This window comes from Salvelinus sp. IW2-2015, linkage group LG18, assembly GCF_002910315.2.
Source record: "Salvelinus sp. IW2-2015 linkage group LG18, ASM291031v2, whole genome shotgun sequence".
In the NCBI taxonomy this organism is placed as follows: domain Eukaryota; kingdom Metazoa; phylum Chordata; class Actinopteri; order Salmoniformes; family Salmonidae; genus Salvelinus; species Salvelinus sp. IW2-2015.
In genome coordinates, this window is record NC_036858.1 from 61,116,707 (window position 1) to 61,123,661 (window position 6,955).

General features: G+C 47.3%; 1 protein-coding gene across 2 annotated transcripts in view; it reads right to left on the reverse strand.

Annotated features, from left to right (window-relative positions):
* macrod2 (mono-ADP ribosylhydrolase 2) overlaps nt 1-6,955 on the reverse strand; it is a 1,308,647-nt gene that overhangs the window by 716,147 nt on the left and 585,545 nt on the right. The window lies entirely within an intron of this gene.

Consider the following 6,955-nt stretch of genomic DNA (forward strand, 5'->3'; position numbering starts at 1 on the left):
ATAGTAAAGACACGACAATACTGTAAAGTTTTTTACACTAACTTATAGGTAACTGTCTGCCAGTTATATTGTTATGCGTGATCAATCTGTGAATGCTACTGACTACAGTAGAGCAAGCTAATCAATTTCAGTCTCTAATGACCGCTTGGTGAATGTTGGTGCATTAGCAGTTTATAAAACAAAATACAAGTAATCTGAACACAAGTTGGACACGTGTTTACGGAGTTACTGTAATCGCTTGGTCTTCAACATATCACAATTTTCAATGAGCGTACAAAACATTATGAACTCTTTTAAAAATGGTGTATTGACACTCGGCTATTAATCAAAAATACAGGAAGTTGTAACAGTATCAATGTCAAATTATGTTTTAGGAATGTTTAGGGCTGTCCCCGACTAAAAAAAATATTTGTAGACCGAATGTCATCTGTTCTTTAGACCAATCGATTGATCAACATTTTAAAACGTGTATTTTTCCATATACAGTACCAGTCAAAGTTTGGAGACACCTAATCATTCAAGGTCTTTTCTCTTTAATTTATTCTTTACATTGTAGAATAATAGTGAAGACATATGGAATCATGTAGTAACCCAAAAAAGTTTTAAACAAATCAAAATATATTTGAGATTCTTCAAAGTAGCCACCCTTTGCCTTGATGACAGCTTTGCACACTCTTGGCATTCTCTCAACCAGCTTCATGAGGTAGTCACCTGGAATGCATTTCAATTTACAGGTGTGCCTTGTTAGAATTTCTTTCCTTCTTAATGCGTTTGAGACAATCAGTTGTGTTGTGACAAGGTTGGGGTGGTATACAGAAGATAGCCCTATTTGGTAAAAGACCAAGTCCATATTATGGCAAGAACATCTCAAATAAGCAAAGAGAAACGACAGTCCATCATTACTTTAAGTGCTGTCGCAAAAGCCACAGGAAAGGAAGACTCAGATTTACCACTGATGCAAAGGATACGTTCATTAGAGTTACCAGGCTCAGAAATTGCAGCCCAAATAATTGCTTCACAGAGTTTAAGTAACAGACAAATCTCTAAATCAACTGTTCAGAGGAGACTGAATCAGGCCTTCATGGTTGAATTGCTGCAAAGAAACCACTACTAAAGGACACCAATAATAATAAGAGACTTGCTTGGACCAAGAAACACGACCAATGAACATTAGACTGGTGGAAATGTGTCCTTAGGTCTGATGAGTCCAAATGAACGGATGATTCCCGCATGTGTGGTTCCCACCATGAAGCATGGAGGAGGAGGTGTGATGGTGTGGGGGTGCTTTGCTGGTGACACTGTCTGTGATTTATTTAGAATTTAAGGCACACTTAACTAGCATGGCTAGTTACGCCATCCCATCTGGTTTGAGCTTAGTGGAACTATCATTTGTTTTCAAAAGGACAATGACCCAACACATCTCTATGCTGTGTAAGGGCTATTTGATCAAGAAGGAGAGTGACAGAGTGCTGCATCAGATGACCTGGCCTCCACAATCATCCGACCTCAACCCAATTGAGATGTTTTGGGAGGAGTTGGACCGACGAGTGAAGGAAAAGCAGCCATCAAGTGCTCAGCATATGTGGGAACTCCTTCAAGACTGTTGGAAAGACATTCCAGGTGAAGCTGGTTGAGAGAATGCCAAGAGTGTGCAAAGCTGTCATCAAGGCAAAGGGTGGCTACATTGAAGAATCTAAAATCTAAGATATATTTAAAGTTATGTCAGCTGTTATGACATATTATGACATGAATATGGACGTGTCATGACAATCCAAACCAATCTGGGACCAGGCTAGTGTCACCTTAGAGAGCCTCCTGTTTCTGACAGAATGATGAGCAGCACAGGGTAAACCGCAGAACATCACCCCTAGAGCAGTTGTGCCGTCGTCTGTGAAGTGTGTGTGTTTCCAGGTAGTGTCACCGAGCCTTCCTTCTCAGACAGAATGATGGTCTCAAAAACCTAAAGCTTGGAGCTGTGCCCGTGGTGCTGACCGTTAGTAGGAATAAAAATGCTGAGCAGATCATGCTGATTGCCAGGATCAGTATCTTACCGCATTGTACCTCACACACGCAAGCATGCAAGCAGACACACACACAGCATCTTACCTCATCTTTACCGCCATTGATTTAATTTACCTGCTTTACACCACTTCACGGAATGGGACGCGCAACACACAGATTTTTTTTACAGTGTGTGTGTGTGTGTGTGTGTTCCAGATATTGTTTTGTGGAGGGATGTGCTCATTTTGGAAGTGGGTTACACTTTTGGTTGGTGAAATACAAGACCCTTGTGTCACGCCTGAACAGCCTTGGTTATCAGTGAAATACCACCCGTTCTGTCACGCCTGAACAGCCGTGGTTATCAGTGAAATACCACCCGTTCTGTNCACCCGTTCTGTCACGCCTGAACAGCCTTGGTTATCAGTGAAATACCACCCGTTCTGTCACGCCTGAACAGCCGTGGTTATCAGTGAAATACCACACGTTCTGTCACGCCTGAACAGCCTTGGTTATCAGTGAAATACCACCCGTTCTGTCACACCTGAACAGCCGTGGTTATCAGTGAAATACCACCCGTTCTGTCACACCTGAACAGCCTTGGTTATCAGTGAAATACCAATCCTTTCTATCACACCTGAACAGCCTTGGTTATCAGTGAAATACCAATCCTTTCTGTCACACCTGAACAGCCTTGGTTATTGTGATTTGCTTAGGCTCTTAAGAAACCCATACAGTTGTGTAAGCCTCTTTAAAGCTACAAAACTGTCAGTGTTCAACATTAACATCTGTTAACAATACAACAGAACAGATGAACAAGAATCACATTTACACTCACGGGTGGCAAAAAATAACTATACAACAGCCACGCCCCTGCTAAGCCACACCCCCATTATTTTGAACTGACTCGCTGGGTAATATCTCAATAACCCAGCATCGATAACCCAGCACCCCGCATCAATAACCCAGTGGTTTTCAAAGAAAACAACTCAACTAATTGACCCAATGTCTGTAACCAAGCAGTTGGGTCAACCAAACAACCCAGCCATTTTTAGAGTGCAGGAAGCCACATTGCACTTTCTCTGAAATCCTTCCAGGTGTTATTATGTAGACATGGTATAGTGACTGTATAGATGCTTTTCAATCTGTGATGATGCAAATAATGTGTGATCTTGGGCTTTGTCCCAAACGTCACRCTATTACCTACATAGTGCACTACTTCTGGTCAAAGGTAGTGCACTATGTAGGAAATAGGGTGCCATTTGGGACGTATACTTACCCTCCTCACCTGCTCCCATTGTGAGCGGACGGTTAAGGAACCCATTCAAGGAAGGCTCAATTAAATACATACAAAATATCACATCACACATGTAGACCCGAGAGCACACACACAGACACAAACAAACAGAAAAATAGAATAAAGTCTGGGGAAGGGGAAGTACCGGTGAAGGTCATGAAGGCTGTTTATTGGCTCTTCCTCTCAGTAGGTGGGTGGGTGGGCGGGCGTGTGTAATCACAGTTTAGACTTCTTAATGGAGGAAGTTCTCATTTAAATGGGCTCAATCTAGAGACTAAGGTAGTATCCCTAATGGCACCCTATTTCCTATGTAGTCCAACACTAACCACATAACATGCCAGAACAGCCACACACGCCTGCTACAAACAACACTAACCAATACATACCAGCCAAAAGCTTGCTACACAACACTATCCAGTGTGAATGTCACACACACACACCACACACACACACACACACACACACACACACACCACACCACACACACACACACCACACACACAACACACACACACCACACCCCACATACACACATCACTACTCTCTCTCTCTCTTCAACTGTTTCTCTCACTGTCAGCTCTGACTGCTGAAATATAGCAGCTATAATAGTTCATCCAACTAATCTACTTCTCCCTGGACTGGCTGCAACAGGCTTTAGGTAGGGCACACCAGACCCAGACACTCACAGACACATACACGCACACACAAACTTTCATCTCCTCCAATGTGGGACAGGGCATGTATTCATCTTCACTCTGTGTATGTCTGTCTAGTTCACTGAGAGCTACCCTCTACCCTCCACCATCACTTCATCCAGGCTGGATGGACTAATGAAGACAAATCTGGGATAGGGCTAGACGATATCCTCTCAACTAGGAAGAGAGAGAGAGGGGGAGGATGGGGAGGGGAAATAAATAATGAAAGACAGACAGAGAGACAGCGCTAGATAGCTAGAAGAAAAAGAAAGTTAAAGGAGAGAGGGAGAGAGATAGAGAAAAGAAAGAGAGTGACACGGCATAGAAGGTAACTCTTCAGCTCGACTAGAAGGGCTGCGATGCATGAGCCAATGTGCAGTTCTACCTTCTACACGAACGCGTTGTTTCGAGAGTGGAAAGGAGCAGAGGGGAAGAGGAGAGGAGGAGAGTGGAAGATGAGAGGAGCAGGGGGAAGAGGAAAGGAGAGGAGGAGCAGAGGAGAAGAGCAGAGGGAAAGAGGAGAAGGAGGAGAAGGAGAGGAGCAGAAGGAAAGATGAGAAGAGCAGAGGGGAGGAGAGGAGCAGAGGGGAAAAGGAGAGGAGCAGAAGGGAAAGAGGAGAGGAGCAGAGGGGAAGAGGAGAGGAGCAGAGGAGAGGAGCAGAGGGGATAGAAGGAGAGGAGCAGAAGGAAAGATGAGAAGAGAGAGGAGAGGAGCAGAGAAGGATGAGAGGAGGAGAGGAGCAGAGGGGGGAAGAGGGAGGAGAAGAGCGAGGGGAAAAGGAGAGGAGCAGAAGGGAAAAGGAGAGATCAGATGGGGAGAGGAGAGGAGCAGAGGGAACAGGAGAGGAGCAGAGGGGAAGAGGAGAGGAGCAAAGGGGAGAAGGAGGAGCAGAGAGGGAAAAGGAGAAGGAGCAGAGGAGAGGAGCAGAGGGGAATAGGAGAGAAGCAGAGGAGAGGAGGAGAGGAGCAGAGGAAAGATGAGAAGAGCAGGGGAGGAGGGAGAGCAGAGGGGAAGAGGGGAGGAGAGGAGCAGAGGGGAAAAGGAGAGGAGCAGATGGGGAGAGGAGCAGAGGGAACAAGGGAGAGGAGCAGAGAGGAGGAGCAGAAGGGAAGAGGAGAGAAGCAGAGGGTAAGAGGAGAGGGAGCAGAAGGGAAGAGGAGAGGAGGAGAAGGAAGAGGAGGAGCAGAGGAGAGGAGGAGCAGAGGAGAGGAGGGCAGGTGGGAAGAGGAAAGGAGCAGAGGAGAAGAGCAGGGGTAAGAGGAGAGGAGCAGAGGAGCAGAAGGGAAGAGGAGAGGATGGAGAAGGGAAGAGGAGGAGCAGAGGAGAGGAGGAGCAGAGGATAGGAGCAGACGGGAAGAGGGAGAGCAGAGGGACAGAGGAGAGGAGCAGAGGAGAGGAGCAGAGGGTAAGAGAGAGGAGCAGAGGAGCAGAAGGGAAGAGGAGAGGAGGAGAAGGGAAGAGGAGGAGCAGAGGAGAGGAGCAGAGCGGGAAGAGGAGAGGGAGGAGAAAGGGAAAGAGGAGGGCAGAGGAGAGGAGCAGACGGGGAAAGAGGAGAGGAGCAGAGGGAAGCAGGAGAGGAGCAGTAGGAGAGGAGCAGAGGGAAGAGGAAGGAGCAGAGGAGCAGAAGGGAAGAGGAGAGGAGGAGAAAGGGAAAGAGAGGAAGCAGAGGAGAGGAGCAGAGGAGGGAAGAGGAGAGGAGGGAGAAGGGAAGAGAGGAGGAGCAGAGGAGAGGAGCAGAGGGGAAGAGGAGAGGAGGAGAAGGGAAGAGGAGAGCAGAGGAGAGGAGCAGAAGGGAAGAGGAGAGGAGAGGAGAAGGAAGAGGGGGAGCAGAGGAGAGGAGCAGAGGGGAAGAGGCCACATGCAACCAAAACTCCACTTTATTGTCATTATTTAAATTCACAGATTGAATGAAACGTGTCAGCCACCAAGACAGTGAACCTCTGCGATAGTTTGAACTTGGACACTTGCCCATTGGACGTCATGCAACGCGAGCACAACATGGGCAGTATAGCAGCTTTCATTGATTTTCAAGGGAAACATTCCCCTCAATGGCTGATGGCTGTAGTGTAAGCAGGGCCGTAGGAAACCCAAGGTTCCAGTGAGTTACTATATGCAGTTACCATTGGGCGATAGCGTGCCTGTCAGTGTGCATGAGGGGGGGACACCTACAGTGCCTCTTCCCTCTCGGGCTTTAGAGTCCCACATGCATTAGAGTCAGTCTTAGACACAGCCCTGGTTACTGTACTTCCCTCCTCTCTTTTCCCCCTTGGCTTCTCTCTCTCCCTCCCTCGGCTCATCTCTTCTTCTCACACATTCCCAGACTTGAAATTTTGGAGAAGCAGGGGGTTTCAGTCTTTTCTCTAAACTCCTCTCCCTCAGCACAGATCACAAAGAATTCCCTGTGCTCTGCTTCATTTACAATACCCTGCTCTTCTCTGCTCTACTCTGTCTGCTACCCTGTCTTTTCAGAATGGTGTCAAGTCTGCAATCTTCTCTCCTAGATTATTTCTCTGTTTCCTCTGAGGGTTGGAATGGTTGGGGTTCAGGACTGGCAAAATACTTCTGCCAAAAATGAAGTGGAGCTGGTAGGCAGGTAGTGAGGGGTGGGGGTTTGGAAAGGGTGGGGGATGGATGGCTGAGGGCAGCAGGGGATGAAGGGTGGGGTGGGGTGGGGCTGAAGGGGATTGTTGGAGGAAGGGGTGGGGAGGTTGGTTTTTGTGGGGATGGAGACGGGGGGGGTGTTTGTGACAAGGATTTAGTTCCTAATCACAGTGCCCATTCACACATCGTGTGTGTGTGTGGTGTGTGCTGTGTGTGTGTGTTGTTGTGTGTGATGTGTGTGTGTGGTGTGTGGTGTGTGTGGTGTGTGTGTGTGTGTGTGTGTGTGGTGTGTGTGTGTGGTGTGTGTGTGCTGTTGGTGTGTGTGTTGTGTGTGTGTGTGTGCTTGTGTGTGCGTGTGGTGTG